The 19,969-nt window shown below is 37.4% G+C and overlaps 1 protein-coding gene across 2 annotated transcripts in view; it reads right to left on the bottom strand.

Annotated features, from left to right (window-relative positions):
* Nucleotides 1-19,969, bottom strand: part of ROCK2 (Rho associated coiled-coil containing protein kinase 2) — a 160,492-nt gene that overhangs the window by 84,380 nt on the left and 56,143 nt on the right.

Below are 19,969 nucleotides of genomic sequence, written 5' to 3'. Positions count from 1 at the left end.
TTTCAAGGGAAATTTTCATAACTCATTAGGGAAAAGTTTTAAACTTTCCTAGAATGAAAATGATTAGGAGAAAATATAAATACCCACTGAAAATAATTCAACATCAGTTTTGCAACAGTCTCCAAATGTCTGTAAATCACCAAGCAGTTAAAGAATACAAAGAGGATGGTTACCTTTCTGTTTGAAAATGGGAATAGGGAGAAAGAAACATGATAAATGGAGGTTTTAACATGTTCTTCCACCTAATTCTAAGCAATTTAGACCTTTGTGAATGAGAATGCATTCATATATTAAATTCTATAGTTTTAAATAAAACAGCGACCAGGAAAAAATTTAATGTCACTTAACATTTTTCTTAGGAATAAGAAGTAAGCAGGGGGGGATTACACAGTGGGATTGCAGGATTACTCACACCTGTAATCCCAGCATTTTAGGAGGCCAAAGCAGGAGGACTGCTTGAGGCCAGGAGTCAGAGACTAGTCTGGGCAACACTGGGGGACCTTGTTTCTACAAAAAAATTTTTTTTTCATAACTAGCCATGTGTGGTGGTACACACCTGTGGTCCTTTTTCTATTTTTAGATTTTTAAATCTTGTTTATTGAAAACTAAAACACACACGCCCACTAGCATAGGCCTACAGAGGGTCAGATCATAAATATCACTGTCTTCCACCTCTACATCTTGTCCCACTAACAGGTTTTCAGGGGGAAGTAACATGACTGGAGCTGGCATTTCCTATGATAACAATGCCTTCTCCTGGAATCCCTCCTGAAGGACCTGCCTGAGGAACTTCTTGATGAGGTGTCACTCTTTTCAGAAATATGTCCATGGTGGTTTGTTTGGCTTGTTTCTTTTTTCACCATTGAGTTGCATGAGTAATGTGTTGGAACTACGGCATTAAGATGACTATGACCTTAAGACAGCTGACATTACTAGGTAAAAGGAATTTTTCAGCTCCATTATAGTCTTTTGGGACCACTGACATATATGCAGTCTATCATTTACCAAAACACCATAATGCTGTGCATGACTGCACTATGCAATACCTACTGTGACATACTAAAGTTACTTGCACAATGAGACTTCTATCTGTAGAAATTGGCAGATCCTTTGTGGTAATGCATTTTTAACTTGAAATGAATTTCATGTGAAATACATGAAAGGACAAATTTGCACCAACTATGATAAAACTTTCTTCAAATGACTAGAAAAACATACTCATAAAGATGTGCGAAATGTGGAACAGTCCACACATATCCGCCATACTAATTTATTTACTGTATACGAATCAACTTTAAAAGGCTATGAAAGAAGCACCTGCACTTCTTCTTTGCAATCTTATCCTTAAAGAGTCTCTGCATAAAGTAACAGAAACAAGAATTAAAGCCAAAACAAACATGCTATCAACTCTTGGGTCCGGTCATCAGATGAATGGAATGTTAAAATATTTTTCATTTCTAAAAATTAAGACTCTGTTTCTGCATATTTTGTAGTCAAAACAAATTCTGAGATGAAAAATTAATGATAAAAACAAACATAAAAGCCTTTGCTATCTATACATCTTCCATTTTCTTCTTTTTCCTTTAACATATTAATTGTAATGATCAAATTAACACAGTACAGTGAATATCCTGCCATTAAGACATGGTAAGTCAAGGTCTGTCATATTCCTTCCAAATTTCAACTCCAAATTCTGTATCTCTTCCATAACTACACAGGTATGCAGAAACAATGCATCTGTTTAAAATATTTACAGTATGAATCTATATACCAAATAGGCAATAATACAATTAACCCTTAGGAAGCACTATGACCAGGCTTATTTATATTATTAATTACCTTAATCCCCATAATGACTCCCATAAGATAGGTATAATTATCTCTATTCTATAGGTAGGAATTCAGAAAAAAATCATGCCTGTGGTCACCATGATCTCTGACTTAGAAAACGGCAGAGCTGGGATTCAACTACTACATATTTTCCCCTATCTTTAGGCTCTTCATAACTCAACTGTCATGTCATCTAATCTCCCACTCTCCCAACCACAGCACCAAAATTCTAAAAGTCGAAGCTTCACCATTTTCACACACACACATAAAACACAAACAACAACAACAACAAAAATCTCGAGCAATAACAAAGCTTCATCGCTTTCTGAGGCAGTTTTTTCCTCAAATCTACTCTAAATGAACCTTTCAATTCTTTCAACTTCAGATGGCATTGTTTCAAGTCCCCTAAGCACCATACCCCTTGAGTATATCCTATCAATATGCTTTATTTTTTTTTTTTAAGATGGAGTCTCACCGTCACCCAGGCTGGAGAGCAGTGGCACGATCTCAGCTCACTGCAACCTCCGCCTCCCGGGTTCAAGAGATTTTGCCTGTCTCATCCTCCCAAGTAGCTGGGACTACAGGTGCGTGCCACCAAGCCCGGTTAATTTTTTATATTTTTAGTAGAGATGGGGTTTCACCATGTTAGCCAGGATGGTCTCAAACTCCTGGCCTCAGGCGATCTGCCTGTCTCGGCCTCCCAAAGTGCTGGGATTACAGGTGTGAGCCACTGCGCCTGGCCCCAATATGCCTTTTCTAAGACAGGGCAACAGGTTTCTGATTCCACAAGTAAGGAGCTTGGAAATCACCATCCATCCTAACAACAAATAAAATGCTGAAGAGACTGAAAAACCAACAGTTCTTCTTGAATCCAAAAGACAGGTGAGGACACCAAACAAACCACTGACCCCAAACTGGAAAGACAAATAGCCATGGCTACAAGATCCAGGATTCACAAGCAGAAATTGCCACGGGAACCAGTGCTGAGGTAGGAAAATCTGAGCTGTAACTGACAAATTGCTGGGGGCTAAGTGGTGGTCAAGTCAGAGAATTAAAAACTTGAAAAGGACCCAGTTATAGGTGAGCCCCCACACCTTTACAGATTTTATATCCAAGAGCTCGACCAGAGTCTCACAGTAAATATTGGAGAAAAATCGCCTCACACTTCCAAGAGGGTTAAAGGGAAAGGAACATTTTGAAACATGCCACAGCATTCACTTCTTAACAAGGCCTGCCCTCCAGATTTAATCAGAACATAATGGAACTTGGGGAAGGTTAATACACAACTCCAGCCCACACTAGCCATCCTATGACTCAGAAGCACATTTGAAGTTCACAGTATAGAGGCATAGGGATTCACTGAGACCTAATCATAAGACTATAGAACACTGCCCACAAGATTGTAGAACCTGAGACTATAGGAAACATTGCCTCTCTCTACACCTTAGGTCTGTAAAGACCTATTTACAGAAGTTCCTTTTACTCAATGTGTCATGTCCAGCTATCAAGGAAAAGTTACAAGGCATACTAAAAGGCAGGACAAAAAATTTTGAAGAGACAGTAAGTATTAGAAGCAAACATGGTAGGAACACTAAAATTATCAAACCAGCAATTTAAAAGAACTTTGATTAATATGCTAATGGATAAAATAGCATGCATGAATAGAGTGGGGATGTGAGTACAGAGATAGAAATCCTAAGGAACAACTGAAAGTAAATTCTAGAGATCAAAAACACTTTAACGGAAATGAAAAGTGCCTTTGATAGACTTATTGCTAGACTGGACATGGTTGATAAAAAAAATCTCTAAGTTTCAGGGTATATCAATAGGTACACCCAAAACTGAAAGCATGTAGAGGGAAGACTGAAAAAAAAATCAGAATAGAATTATCACAGAACCATGGAACCACTAGAAAAGGTGTAAAATATGTGTAATGGGAATACAAGAAGAAGAAAAAAACAACAGAAGAAACATTTGAAATAATAGTGAAAATTTCCCCCAAATTGATGTCAGACACCAAACCACAGATCCAGAAAGCCCAAAGAACACAAAGCAGAATAAATGTCTTAAAACGTTACATTTAGAAATACCATTTTCAAACTATAGAAAACCAAGCATAAGAAAAAGCCTGAAAGCCAAGAGAAGAAAAAGCCAAACAAACCACATTTTACCTATACAGGAACAAAGATAAGAATTTTATCTGACTTCTCCTCAGAAACTGTGCAAGCAAAAAGAGAGTGGAATAAAATATTTAAAGTGTTGAGAATAAAAAGGAAAGCAAAATTACCAACCTAGAATTCTGCACTTTAGGAAATTATCCTTCAAAAGTTATGGGGTGGCTGGACGCAGTGGCTCGTATGTAATCCTGGCACTTTGGGAGGCCAAGGTGGGAGGACTGGTTGAGGCCAGGAGTTTGAGACCAGCCTGGGCAACATAGTGAGATCCTATCTCTACAAGAAAATTAAAAATATTTAGCCATATGTGGTGGCATATTCCTGTAGTCCCAGCTACTCTGGAGGCTGAAGTGGGAGGATTGCTTGAGCCTGGCAAGTCAAGGCTCCTGTGAGCCATGACCATACCACTTTACTCCAGCCTGGGTGACAGAGCAAGACCCCATCTCTTAATGAAAAAGCACACAAACACAAATGATGAGAGAGGATTCTGAAAAGAGAGGGAGTAAGAAGCAAGAGGAATCTCTTTCTTTACCTGGACAACAATCACACTGGCAGAATATGTCTTATATCCAAAGAAACAGGAAAAAATATATAGGCCATTCAAAGAAAACAAAAATAAATCAAAAGAAACAGTCCTTGAAAAAGACCTGATGGCTGGTATGGCTGATCCATTCAAAAAAGATTTTTTTTTTTTTTTTTTTTGAGAGGGAGTCTTGCTCTATCACCCACGCTGCAGTGCAGTTGTGCAGTCTTGGCTCACTGCAACCTCCACCTCCCAGTTCAAGCGAGTCTCACGCCTCAGCCTTCCGAGTAGCTAGGATTACAAATGGCTGTCACCACACCTGGTTAGTTTTTACGTTTTTATAGAGACGGGTTTTGCCATGTTGGCCAGGCTGGTCTCAAACTCCTGACCTCAGGTGATCCGCCTGCCTCAGCCCTCAGCCCTCAGCCCTCAGCCTCCCAAAGTGCTGGTATTACAGGCGTGAGCCACCACTCCTGGCCCATACAAAGACTTTAAAACAGCTATCCAAAAGATGCTCAAAGAACTAAAGGAAGATGTAGAGAAAGTCACGAAAGCGATGTATGACCAATATGAAAATATCAGTAAAGAGACAAAAAAACATAAAAAGAAACAAAAAAATCTCTAGAGCTGAAAAGTACAATAACTGAAATAAAAAACACTAGGAGTCAAAGGGGCAGATTTGAGCAGGCAGAAGAATCAGCAAACGTATATAGAGAAATGAAGATTACTGAGTCTGAGGAACAAAACAGACTGAACAGAGTCATATAAGTAGGACACATTCAAATGGAACAAAATATGTACTGTGGGAGTATCAGAAGGAGAAGAAAGAGACAGAATATTTGAATGGGTGAAAACTCCCAAATTTTGATGAAAGGCATGAATATCCAAGAAAGTCAACAAAATCCAACTAAAATGAACTTGAACTCAAGGAAATCTACAATGAGAAATCTTACTGTCAAACTTTTGAAAATTTACAAAGATAATTTGAAAGCAGCAAAAGAGAAGTGATTTGTCATATAAAGAATCGTCAATAGATTATGAATAGATTTCTCATCAGATATTTCAGAGGCCAGGAGACAGTGGGCCAATATATTCAAAGGGCTAACAGGAAAAAATGTCAACTATGAATCCAGACACACACACACACATGGACACAGCAAAACTGTTAAATACACACACACACACAGAGTAAAACTGTTAAATCCGGAGGGCTGACCTTAAGAAGCGAATGCTGTGGCATGTTTCAAAATGTTCCTTTCCCTTTAACCCTCTTGGAAGTGTGAGGCGATTTTTCTCCAATATTTACTGTGAGACTCTGGTCGAGCTCTTGGATATAAAATCTGTAAAGGTGTGGGGGCTCACCTATAACTGGGTCCTTTTCAAGTTTTTAATTCTCTGACTTGACCACCACTTAGCCCCCAGCAATTTGTCAGTTACAGCTCAGATTTTCCTACCTCAGCACTGGTTCCCGTGGCAATTTCTGCTTGTGAATCCTGGATCTTGTAGCCATGGCTATTTGTCTCTCCAGTTTGGGGTCAGTGGTTTGTTTGGTGTCCTCACCTGTCTTTTGGATTCAAGAAGAACTGTTGGTTTTTCAGTCTCTTCAGCATTTTATTTGTTGTTAGGATGGATGGTGATTTCCAAGCTCCTTACTTGTGGAATCAGAAACCTGTTGCCCTGTTTTAAAGGGCATATTGATAGGATATACTCAAGGGGTATGGTGCTCAGGGAACTTGAAACAATGCCATCTGAGGTTGAAAGGACTGAAAGGTTCAGGGCCGGGTGCGGTGGCTCACGGCTGTAATCCCAGCACTTTGGGAGGCTGAGGCGGGTGGATCACGAGGTCAGGAGATCGAGACCATCCTGGCTAACACGGTGAAACTCCATCTCTACTAAAAATACAAAAAATTTGCAGGGTGTGGTGGCAGGCTCCTGTAGTCCCAGCTACTCGGGAGGCTGAGGCAGAAGAATTTTAGTGAGCAGTGAGCAGAGATCACACCACTGCACTCCAGCCTGGGTGACGGTGAGACTCCAATCTCAAAAAAAAAAAAAAAAAAAAAACTGAAAGGTTCATTTGGAGTAGATCTGAGGAAAGGACTGCCTTGGAAAGTGACGAAGCTTTGTTATTGTTTGGGTTTTTTGGTTGTTGTGTTTTCCCTAAATTGACAGGAAAGTGAAGACATTACCAGATAAAAATTAAGGGAGCTTGTTACCAGTAGACCTGACCTGCAAGAAACGGTCAATGAAGTCCTACAGGGTGAAATGAAAATATACTGTTTAAACAGTAAGTTGATGTCATGTGAAATAAAAATCTCAATAAAGGTAAATACACGCACAATTATAAACTCCAGTATTATTGTAATAATGGTTTATAATTGCACTTTTTGCTTTCTACACGATTTAAAAGGCCAATACTTACTTTTAAATTATTAATCTAAAAGTTAGTATTATTGAAACTTTGGTTCATAAACCCATTTTGTTCTATATAAAAAATTGATGCATTTAAAGTGATTAGTTTATGGTTTGGAGCACATAATAAATAAAGAAGTAATTCTGTGACAGCAACTGGAAAGGGGGAGGGCAGAGCTGTTAAAGCAGCAGAGCTGGCCGGCTGCAGTTGTTCACGCCTATAACTCTAGCACTTTGGGAGGCCGAGGCAGGTGGATCATCTGAGGTCAGGAGTTTGAGACCAGCCTGGCCAACATGGTCTCTGCTAAAAATACCAAAATTAGCCAGGCATGGTGATGGGCACCTGTAATCCCAGCTACTTGGGAGGCTGAGGCAGGGAAATCACTTGAACATGGGAAATGGAGGTTGCAGTGAGTTGAGATGGTGCCACTGCACTCCAGCCTGGGCAACACAGCAAGACTCAGTCTCAAAAAAAAAAAAAAAAAGTAGAGTTACTGTATATTCTTGAAGCTAACCTGGTATAAATTGACATCTGAATTTTTATAAGTTTAGGGTGTTAAATGTAATGCCTATGGTATCTACAAAGAAAACAGAATATATACAAAAGGAATTGAGAAAGGAATTTAAACCTATCACTATAAGAAAATCAACTGAACACAAAAGTCAAAAGAAATGCAGGAAATACGGATCAAAAAAAAAAAAAAGGCTTTACAACATACAGAAAACAAATAGCAAAATAATAGAAATAAATTTTTCTTCCCAGTAATGACATTCAATGTAAGTGAATTAAACTCTCCAAACAAAAGACAGAGACTGGCAGAATGAATTAAAAAAAGATCCATCTATGTGTTGTCCATAAGATAATCACTTGAGATCCAAAGACACAAACTGATTGATAGTGAAAGGATGGAAAAAGTAACCAAAAGAGAGCAGAAATGGCTATACTAATATCAGACCAAATAGACTTTAAATCAATAAAGGTTACAAGAAACAAAGAAGGATATTATATCTTAATAAAAGGTTCAATAGTGTAAGAAGACATAGCAATTACAATCATTTATACACCTAGTAACAGACCATCAAAATATATGAAGCAAAAACAGAAAGAACTGAGGGAGAAATAGACAGCTCTATAACAACAGTTGCAGACTTTAATTCTCTATTATCACTTAATAGAATGGAGTATTGAAATACAGTAAGGAAACAGAGGACTTAATACAATAAACTAACTAGATCTTAGGGATATATACAGAACACATAATAACATATATAATAAACTCAAGCGCACATGGGACATTTTCCAAGATAGAGCATATGTCAGGCCACAGATTAAGTCTCAAAAGACTTAAAAAGACAGATATACAAAGTATATTTTGCAACTACAATGGGATGAAGTTAGAAATCGATAAAAGAACTAAAATGAGAAAATCCACAAAAACATGGAAATTAAACAACACACAAATAACCAATGAACAAATAAGACATCAGAAAATATTCCAGAGACAAATGAAAACAACACAACAAAAAACTTACGGAATACAGCAAAAGTAGTATACGGGAGAAATTTATAGCTATAAATGCTTACATTAAAAAAACAAGAATGACCTGAAATTAACAACTAAACTTTACAAGTTAAGAAACTAGAAAGAGAAAAACAAACTAAACCCAAAGCCATCAGAAGCAAGGAAATAATAAAGATTAGAGCAAAGATAAAATAGAGAACACAAAAACACACACAAAAAAAAAAAGAAAGAAAGAAAAAATCAATGAAACCAAAAGTTGGTTATTTGAAACAATCCAAAAGAGTCACACACCTCTGGCTAGATGAACTAACAAAAAAAACAGAGAATACTCAAATTATTAAAATCAGAAATAAAAGTGGGGACACTACTATCCACTTTACGAAAATGAAAATGATTAAGAGAGTACTCTGACCAATTTTACGTCAACAAATAGATAAAACAGACAAATTCCCGGAAACACAATATCTACCAAGACTAACTCAAACAAAAAAACAGAAAATATAATTAGACCTACAATTAGTAAAGAGATTGATTCAGTAACCAAAACTTTCCTGACATAGAAAAGCTCTTTACCTAATGGCTTCACTGGTGAGTTCTATCAAATATTTCAATAACATCAATCATTCTCATACTTCTCCAGAAAACTGAAGAGGAAGGAACACCTCCTAACTCATTCTATGAGGTCAGCATTACCCTGATACCAAGGACAGATAAAGACATCACAGTAGTCCCCTCTTATCCTCAGGAAATACATTCCAAGACCCCAGTGATTATCTGAAACCATGGAGAGTACTGAATCCTACATATATTGCTTTTTCCTATACATACATATCTATTATAAAGTTCAATTTAAAAACTAAGCACAGTAAAAATAAAGAATCATAAGAACAGGCCAGGAGCGGTGGCTCACGTCTGTAATCCCAGCACTTTGGGAGGCTGAGGTGGGCAGATCCCCTGAGGTCAGTTTAAGACCAGCCTGGTCAACATGGTGAAACCCCGTCTCTACTAAAATTACAAAAATTAGCCGGGCATGGTGGCAGGCGTCTGTAATCCCAGTTACTCGGGAGGTTGAGGCAGGAGAATCGCTTGAACCCAGGAGGCGGAGGTTGCAGCGAACTGAGATCGCGCCACCACACTCCAGCCTGGGGGACAACAGCGAGACTTCATCTTAAAAAAAAAAAAAAAAAAGAATAAGAACAATTATAACAATATACTTTAATAGAAGCTATATGAATATGGTCTCTCTTTCAAAATACCTTATTGTATATAATATTTTCAGACCTTGGTTGACTGCAGGCAACTGAAACTTTGAAAGCAAAACTACAGGTAAGGGCAGCTGACTGTACAAGAAAACAAAACTACCAACCAGTTTCATTTCTGAAAATTAATAGATTCTCAACAAATTACTAGCAAACTGAAATCAGCAGTATATTAAAAGGTTTGCACATCATGACCAAGTGTGATTTATTCCTAGAATCCAAGGATGGTAAAAATGTGAAAATCAATCACTGTATTAAACCACATTAACAGAATAAAGGGAAGCAACACATAATCATTTTAATTGAGGGAGAAAACACATTTCACAAAATTCAACACTCTTTTTCTTTTTTGAGACAGAGTCTTGTTCTGTCACCTAGGGTGGAGTACAGTGGTGCAATCTCAGCTCACTGCAACCTTCACCTCCTGGATTCAAGCGATTCTCCTGCCTCAACCTCCCTAGTAGCTGGGATTACAGGCACCTGCTACCACGCCCGGCTAATTTTTGTATTTTTAGAAGAGACGGGGTTTCACCACCTTGACACGGCTGGTCACAAACTCCTGACCCCAGGTGATCCTCCCGCCTCAGCCTCCCAAAGTGCTGGGATTATAGGCGTGAGCCACCGTGCCCGGCCTTAACACTCTTTCATTATTTTAAAAAAGAAAACACTCAACAAAACAGGAGTAAAAGAAAACCACCTCAACGTAATAAACGACATATGTGAAACACCCAACGTGAATATCATGCTCAATAGTGAAAGTCTGAAAGTTTTTCCACTAAGATAAAGAACAAAAAAGGCTTCTGTCACTTCTAGTCAACACAACACTGGAAGTTCTAGCCAGAGAAATTAGATAATAAAAAATAAATAAAACTACCTTTGTCCATAAATGATTTATGATCTTTTATGTAGAAAATCCTAGTTTCCACCTCCCAAAAAATGTATTAGAATAAGTTAGGCAAAATTGCAGCATACGAAGTCAACACTCAAAAGTCTATTGTATTTCTATACACTAAAAATAAACAATCTACAATGAAGATTACGAAAACAATTCCATTTACAATAACATCAAAAAGAACATTTAGGAATTAATCAAAAGAGACATATAATAAAAACTACAAAACACAGCTAAAAAGAATTAAAGAAGACACAAGTAAATGGAACCCAGTCCCCGTTAACAGACTGGAAGACTTAATATTGTTAAAATGACCATTACCCAAAACAACCTAGAGTCAATGCAAACCCTGTAATTCTAATGATGTTTCTTGCAAAAATAGAAATAGAGGAAATAAGTGAAAGTAAAACAAAAACTGTTATTTTCATTTTCTTAATTGATCTAACAAATAAATTGGTTCAAAATAGTAACAGCAACAATATATTCAGTAGCGTATGCTTGTCTGTATGTGTACTGGTGTGTGTGTGTATGTATACATATATATATGCACACAATGAATAACAGCAATGATAGACGTAAGAGGAGGAAGGAATTAGGATTATTTTGTTATTATAAGGTATTTTACACCCCCTGTGAGGTGGTATGCTGTGATTCGAAAGTGGACTTGAATAAACTGTGAGTATATTTTATTTTTTCATGTTTTTATTAATAGACTTTATTTTTTGAACAGTTTTAGGTTTACAGAAAAACCGAATAGGGTACAAAAAATTTACTATATACTCCCTGTCCCCTTCTCTTTTTCAGTTTCCTCTAATATTAACATATTAGAAGAATGCATTGGCATAGTACATTTGTTACAACTCGTAAAGCAATATTCATACATTGCTATTAACTAAGTCCAGAGTTCACATTAGGGTTCACTATTTGTGCTATACAATTCCATGGCCTTGGCAGACAAAATGTTATATATCCACCAGGGTAACAGACAGAATAGGTTCACTGCCTTACAAATCCCCTGTGCTCCACCCATTCACCCCTTCCCAACCTTCTGGCAACCACCAATCTTTTTTTCCCCATAGGTTATAGGTTATTGGGGTATAGGTGTTGTTTAGTTACGTGAGTAAGCTCTTTGATGGTGATGTGTGAGATTTTGGTGCACCCATCCCCCAAGCAGTATACACTGCACCCTATTTGTAGTGTTTTATCCCTCGCACCCCTCCCATCATTCCCCCCAAGACCCCAAAGTTCACTGTATCATTCTTATGCCTTTGCGTCCTCATAGTTTAGCTCCCAAATATCAGTGAGAACATACGATGTTTGGTTTTGCATTCCTGAGTTACTTCACTTCAACTAATAGTCTCCAATCTCATCCAGGTCACTATGAATGCTGTTAATTCATTCCTTTGTATGGCTGAGTAATATCACATCATATACACATACCACAATTTCTTTAACCACTCGTTGACTGATGGGCATTTGAGTTGGTCCCAAGATTCTGCAATTGTGAACGGTGCTGCTATAAACATGTGTGCAAGTATCTTTGTCGTATGACTTCTTTTCCTCTGGGTAGCAATCACTAATCTTCTCTGCTTCCAAAGTTGTCGTTTTCCAGAATGTCTTATGGAATCATAGAGCATGATTTACAGACAGGATTCCTTCATTTAGCACTTAAGGTTCCTTTCACAAAAATTTTATTTTTTTAATTGACAAAAACTGCATATATTCATGGTGTTCAACATGTTGTTTTGAAGTAAGTATATGCTGTAGAATGGCTAAAACCAGCTAATAAACATATAAGCATTACCTCACATACTTTTAATTTTTTGTGTTGAGAACACTTAATATCTATTCTCTTAGAGATTTTTCAAAAATACATTATTAACTACAGTCACTATGTTGTACCATAAATCTAACTTATTCCTTCCATCTAACTGAAATTTTGTATCCTTTGACAAAGATCTCCCTAGCTCTTGGTAACCACCATTCTATTCTCTACTTCCATGAAGTCAGCATTTCTGGATTCCACATATAAGTGAGATCATGTGGTATTCTCCTTTCTGTGCCTGGGCTAATTTCACTTAACATAAGATCCTCCAATAATCAATTATTTATATTGTTCCAAATGACAGGATTTCTTTTTTTTTGTAAGGCTAAATAGTATTCCATTGTGTATACACACCATATTATCTTTCTTTATCAATTGTGAGGCATTTAGGTTGATTCCGTATCTTGGCTATTATGAATAATAATGCTGCAATGAACATGAGAATGCAGATACCTCTACTAAATACTGATTTCACTTCCTTTAGATATATACCTACTAGTGGAATTGCTGGATTGTAATGGTAGTTTCATTTTATTTTTGTTTCTTAAGACAGAGTCTCACTCTGTCGCCCAGGATGGACTGCAATGGCGCGATCTTGGCTCACTGCAACCTCTGCCTCCTGGGTTCAAGCGATTCTCCCACCTCAGCCTCCGAAGTAGCTGGGATTGCAGACGCCTACCACCACGCCTGGCTAATTTTTTGCATTTTTAGTAGATTTTCACCATGTTGGCCAGGTTGGTCTCGAATTCCTGACCTCAGGTGATCCACCTGCCTTGGCCTCTCAAAATGATGTTAATGCCACTGCGCCTGGCCGGTGGTTTTATTTTTAATTTTCTCAGAAATGTAAATAAATATTTAAAACTCTAGGGCAAACACTAAAAAAAAGCAAAAAAAAAAAACTATACAAACACTAAAAAAAGCAAAAAAAAAAAAAATGTATAAACAATCTGCTAAGAAAGGAGAGAAAATGAAATCACATTAAATGATCAATTAAAACCACAAAAGACAGAAAAAGAATGGAAGACAAAAATAGGAACAAGAATATAGGCAACAAAAGAAAACAACAACAAATATGGTAATATTAATTCAACTATATCAACAATCACTTTCAATGTCAGAAGTCTAAATCGACCAATTTAAAAACAGAGATTGAGTGAATCAAGAAAAAAGACCCAACCATATTTTGTTTACAAGAAACTCACATTAAATATAAAGACACATACAGATGAAAAGTAGATGGATGGAAAAAAATATATACCATAACACTAATCAAAAGAAAGGAGAAGTACCTATGTTAATTTCAGATGAGCAAACTTCAAAGCAAGGAAAGTTACCAGGGATAAAAAAAGGGCATTACATACTGATTAAAAGGATCAATTCTCCAAGAAGACATAACAATCATCAATGTGTTATGTGTCTATCAACAGAGTATCAAATTACATGAGGCAAAAGCTGACAGAACAGCTAGAAGAAAGAGGCAAATTCACTAACATAATTGGAGACTTTGACATTGCTCTATCAGAAATGGACAGATCCAGCAGGCAGAAGACCAGTTAAGAATGTAGTTGAACTCAACAATACCATCAACCAAGTGGATATAACTGACATCTACAGACTACTTCATCTAACAACAGCAGAATACACATTTTTCTCAAACTGTCATGGAAGTTCACCAAGATAAATCACATTCTGGGCCCTGAACCACACTGTAACAAACTTCAAATAGAAATCATACTGTGTCTACTCTCAGATCACTATGAATTGAAACCAGAAATCAATAACAGAAAGATAACTAGAAAATTCCAAAACATGTCGAGATTACACAACATATTTCTAAATAACTCTTGGGGTCAAAGAAGAAATCTCATGAGAAATTAAAATATATTTTGAAGTAAATGAAAATAAAAACAAAACTTTTCAAAATTGGTGGGATACAGTGAAAGCAGTGCTTAATGCATATATCTAAAATCAATAATCTCAGTTTCCAACTTAGGAAACTAGAAACAGAAGAAACAAATTAAATTCCAAGTAAGCAAAAGAAAATAAATAATAAAAATTGGAGCAGAAACCAAGGAAACAGAAAACAAGAAATACAGAAAAATCAATGAAACTAAAAGCTGGTTCTTTGAAAAGACCAGTAAGATTGATAAGCCTCTAGCCACATTGGCTAGAAGAAAGAGAGAGAATAAAAACTGCTAATATCAGAAATGAAGGAGGGAAAACCACTAAGGATTCCACAGACATTAATAAGAATAATAAGGGTCCGGGTGCAGTGACTCACACCTGAAATCCCAGCACTCTGGGAGGCCAAGGCGGGCGGATCACCTGAGTTCAGGAGTTCTAGACCAGCCTGGGCAACACGGTGAAACCCCATTTCTACAGAAAAAAAAAAAAAAAAAAATTTAGCCATTCATGGTGGTGCACACCTGTAGTCTCAGCTACTAGGAGGCTGGGGTGGGAGGATCACTTGAGCCCGGAAGGCAGAGGTTGCAGTGAGCTGAGATTGCACCAATGCACTCCAGCCTGGGCCACAGAGCAAGAACTTGTCTCAACGAATGAATGAATGATAATTCCATGCTCACAAATTTAATAATTTAGATGAAATGGACCAATTCCTTCAAAGACATAATATGCCCAAACTCATACAAGAAGAAACAGACTTACTGTTATTAAATAAATTAAATCAATAGTTATTAACCTTCCAAAACAGAAGCATGAGGTCCAGATGGATTCAATGGTGAAAAGTACCAACTACTAAAGGAAGAAATTATCTATAATGTATTTTAGGCAATAGATGTAGAGGGAATATTTCCAGAATCATTCTACAAGGCCAGCAAAAAACTTGACAAAGATATTACAAGAAAACTACAAATCAATATCTCTAATGAACACAGATGAAAGAATCCTCAACGAAATATTAGCAAATCAAATCCAACAATGTATTATGTGGTGTAAAAGAATTATACGCCACAACCAAGTGGGATTTATTACAGATATACAAGACTGGTTCAACATTTCAAAATCAATTATTGTAATCTATCACACCATCAAGCTAAAAAAGAAAAATAGATGATCATATGATAGATGCAGAAAAAGTATTTGACAAATCCAACACCCACTCATGATTTAAAAAAAAAAAAACCCTCAGTACATGAAGAATAGAGGAACCTCAACTCGAGTATCTATAAAAAATGTACAGCTCACTTCATATTTACTGGTAAGAAACTAGCTTTCCCATTAAGATCAAGAACAAAAGCAAGGACATTTCCTCTCACCAATCCTTTCCATTATTGTACTGAAAGTCCAAGGTAATGCAATAACACAGGAAAAGGAAGTAAAGCGTATACAGATTGGGAAGGATCCATGTGATCATTTATGTAGAGGATTCGAAAATTTCCTGGAACAAGTCATTATACCAAGTTGCAAGATAAAAGCTTAATACACAAAAGTGCATTTCTTTCCTGTAGATGAGCAATGAAAAAGTGGAATTTGAAAATAAATTATGTATATGAGCAATGTGTATGAAATTAAATTCCTGTATATGAGCAATGAAAAAGTGGAATTTGAAATTAAAAACACAATGCCATTTACATTAAAGCACCTAAAAAAATAAAATAGGCATAAATCTAACTATATATGTATAAGATCTATAGGAGGAAAACTACAAAACTCTGATGACAGAAATTAAAGAACTAAGCAAATGGAGAGATAGTCCATGTTCTTGGATACGAAGACTCAATGTTGTCAAGATATCAGTTCTTCAAATACATATTTTCAATCCAATCACAAAAAAAATCCCAGAAAATTATTTCGTGGATATTGACAAACTGATTCTAAAGTTTATATGGAGAAGCAAAATACCCAGAATAGCCAACAAAACATTAAAGAAGAACAGTCAGGTGCAGTGGCTCACACCTGTAATCCCAACACTTTGGGAAGCCAAGGTAGGCAGATCACTTGAGCCCAGGAGTTTGAGACCAGCCAGGGCAACACAGCAAAACCACATCTTTACTAAAAGTACAAAAATTAGCCAGGAATGGTGGCATACACTTGTAGTCCGAGTTACTCAGGAGGCTGGGGCGGCAGGATCACCTGGGCCCAGGAAGCAGAGGTTGCAGTGAGCCAGGATCATACCCCTGCAGTCCAGCCTGCGCAACAGAGGAAGATGCTGCCTCAAAAAATAATAATTAAAAATAAATAAGGAAGAACAAAATGGGAGGAATGACACTATCCAATGTCTAGACTTACTATAAAGCTACAGTAATCAAGATATTGGTAAAAGAAAAGACAAATAGATCAATGAAACAGAACAGAGAGCCCAGAAATAGACCCACATAAATATAGTCAACCGATCTTTGACAAAGGAGCAGAGGCAATACAATGGATTGAACAAATGCTGTTGGAATAACTGAACACCTACATGCAAAAAAAAAAAAAAAAAAAAAGAATCAACACCAGACCTTATATCTTCTAGAGGACAGCATAGGAGAAAACCTAAATTATCTTGATTAGAGCAATGCCTCTTTATATATAGCACCAAAGACATAACCCAGGAAATAACTGATAACCTGAACTTCACTAAAATTCAAATTTTCTACTACTCAAAAGACAATGTCAAGAGGATGGAAGAAAAACCAAAGACTGGGGGGAAATATTTGAAAAAGACACATCTGATAAAGGTCTATTATCCAAAAGAATTTGTTATACAAAGAACTCTCAAAACTCAATAATAAAAAAAAAAACCCAATCAAAAAATGCGCCAAAGACCTGAACAGACATTTCATCAAAGAAGATATACAGGCCAGGCCTGGTGGCTCACGCCTATAATCCCAGCACTTTAGGAGGCCGAGCTGGGCGGATCGCCTGAGGTCAGGAGTATGAGACCAGCCTGGCCTGCATGGCAAAACCCCGTCTCTACAAAAATATAAAAAATAGCTGGGTATAGTGGCAGGTGTCTGTAATCCCAGCTACTTGGGAGGCTGAGGCAGGAAGAATCGCTTGAACTCAGGAGGCAGAGGTTGCAGTAAGCCTAGATAGCGTCACTGCACTCCAGCCTGGCGACAGAGACTCCGTCTCAAAAAAAAAAAAAAAAGAAAAAGAAAAAAAGAAGATACACAGATGGCAAATAAGTATATGAAAAGATGTTCCACATCATATGTCATCAGGGAAAAGTCAAATAAATAAGGAGATACCATTAAACACCTAATCAAATAACCAAAACACCTGTTTTTTCTCAGTTATAACACTGACAACACCAAACGCCAGGGAGGATGTGAAGCAAGAAGAATCCTCATTCATTGCTGGTAGGAATGCGAACTGGTACAACCACTTAAGAAGACAGTTTGGCAGTTTTTTAGAAAACCAAATACCCTCTTATCCTATGATCCAGCAATCAAGATCCTTAGTATTTAACCAAATGAATTGAAAATCTATGTCTACACAAAAACCTGCATATGGATGTTTATAATGCTTTACTCATAACTGCCAAAACCTGGAGGCAACCAGGATGTCCTTCAGTATGTGAATGGATAAACTTTGGTACAGCCAGACAACAGAATATTGTTTAGTAAAAACTAATAATCTAAAGGATCACGACAAGACATGGAGAAATCTTAAATGCATATTACTCAGTGAAAGATGACAATCTGAAAAGGTTGCATGTATGATTCCAATTACATGGCATTCTGCAAAAGGCAAAACTATGAAAACAGTAAAAAGAGTGACTACCAGAGACTTGGGGCTGGGAGATGAATAGGCACAGCACAGAGGATTTTTGGGGCAATGAAAATACTATTTATCATAGTATAATGATGGGCATATACCATTGTACACTTGGCCAAACCTACAGGATGTACACCATCATGAGCAAGCCCTAATGTAAACTATGACAATGGGTGATTATGATATGTCAATGTAAGCATCAGTTTTAACAAATGTACTCTAATGAGGGATGCTGACAATGGAAGTGCCTATGCACACGCTGGGGCAAGGGGTATATGGGACATCTCTATACCTTCCCTCTCTATGTTACTATGAATCTAAAACTGCTCTTAAAAAAACTAAAGTCTTTTTTTAAAAAAAGAAAAAAAAAACAGGGCAACAGGGCATCTAGAACAAATAAAATATTACAAGTATGCTCCATCAATTTTTATCAATTTAGAAATTATATTAAAGCAGTCCCAAATTTCTTTACTACTTTAGGTCGTCTGATCACTAATTACTCTTGCCTGGTTACAATTCAAGGAAAATGGTTAATTCAGACAGTACTGTTAAGCAACTATTTCCTGTGTTCTTCACATTCAAGTACTATATTCTGGTTCAATTTCACTTCTATCTGGCCAATGATCTTTCCCATTGATGATTTCTGGATTTTGGCTCATCACCTAAAATCATCCTCATTATACTTCAGGTTTAACTCATTTGCAAAAGTATTCAACATGCCACCATTGCTCCCATACAAGTCATTAAAATGTTTAATAGGAGGCCGGGCGCGGTGGCTCACGCCTGTAATCCCAGCATTTTGGGAGACTGAGGTGGGCGGATCACCTGAGGTCAGGAGTTCAAGACCAGCCTGACCAACATGGAGAAACCCCGTTTCTACTGAAAATACAAAATTAGCCAGGCGTGGTGATGCATGCCTGTAATCCCAACTACTCGGAAGGCTGAGGCAGGAGAATTGCTTGAACCCGGGAGGAGGAGGCTGCGGTGAGCCAAGATCACGCCATTGCACTCCAGCCTGGGCAACAAGAGTGAAACTCCGTGTCAAAAAGAAAAAAATGTTTAATAGGAGAAGAAGGACCCTGAAACCTTTCTTGGAGGTCTCTGTCCCATGTACCATCCATGCTTTCACCAGCCTCCTTAGAATAAAACTAGTATATTAGTTATAAAGCTTGCCTACCCATACAATTATTACTGTGCTATTTCATCATATTATCCTCAAGTGTCAGACTTCTCCAAAAGAATAATATTCTTCTTATGGATATGTATTACATAAATTGCACTACCCTGATCTACAAGTCCAATAAACCTATCAAAGAAAGGCCCAGTGAGGTGTCTCATGCTTGTACTCCCTGCACTCTGGGAGGCCAAGCAGGTAGATCCCTTGAGTCCAGAAATTCAAGATCAGCCTCAGCAACATGGTGAAACCCCATCTCTACAAAAAATACAAAAAATGAGCCGGGTGTGGTGGCACACGCCTGTAGTCCCAGCTACTTGGAGGGCTGAGGTAGGAAGACTGCTTGAGCTCGAGAAGTCAAAGCTGCAGTGGGCCAAGATTGTGCCACTGCACTCCAGCCTCAGTGACAAAGCAAGACCCTGTCTCAAAAAAGAACAAAAACAAACAAAAAAAAAAGAAAGAAAGAAGCAATGAAAGAAAAAAAAAAGGTCTATCATGACTTGTTCTTAACAAAATCCATGCTGGCTTATAATGATCACTACTTTTCTCAGTGCTCCATCAAGAGGGGTAAATGCTGCAGCGTGAAGAAGAGAATTTGACTCTAATTTAACTATAAGGACAGTAATAGAGGAGTTTCAA

Source organism: Macaca mulatta, chromosome 13, assembly GCF_049350105.2.
Source record: "Macaca mulatta isolate MMU2019108-1 chromosome 13, T2T-MMU8v2.0, whole genome shotgun sequence".
NCBI lineage: Eukaryota > Metazoa > Chordata > Mammalia > Primates > Cercopithecidae > Macaca > Macaca mulatta.
This window is presented reverse-complemented; position numbering and strand designations above follow the sequence as displayed.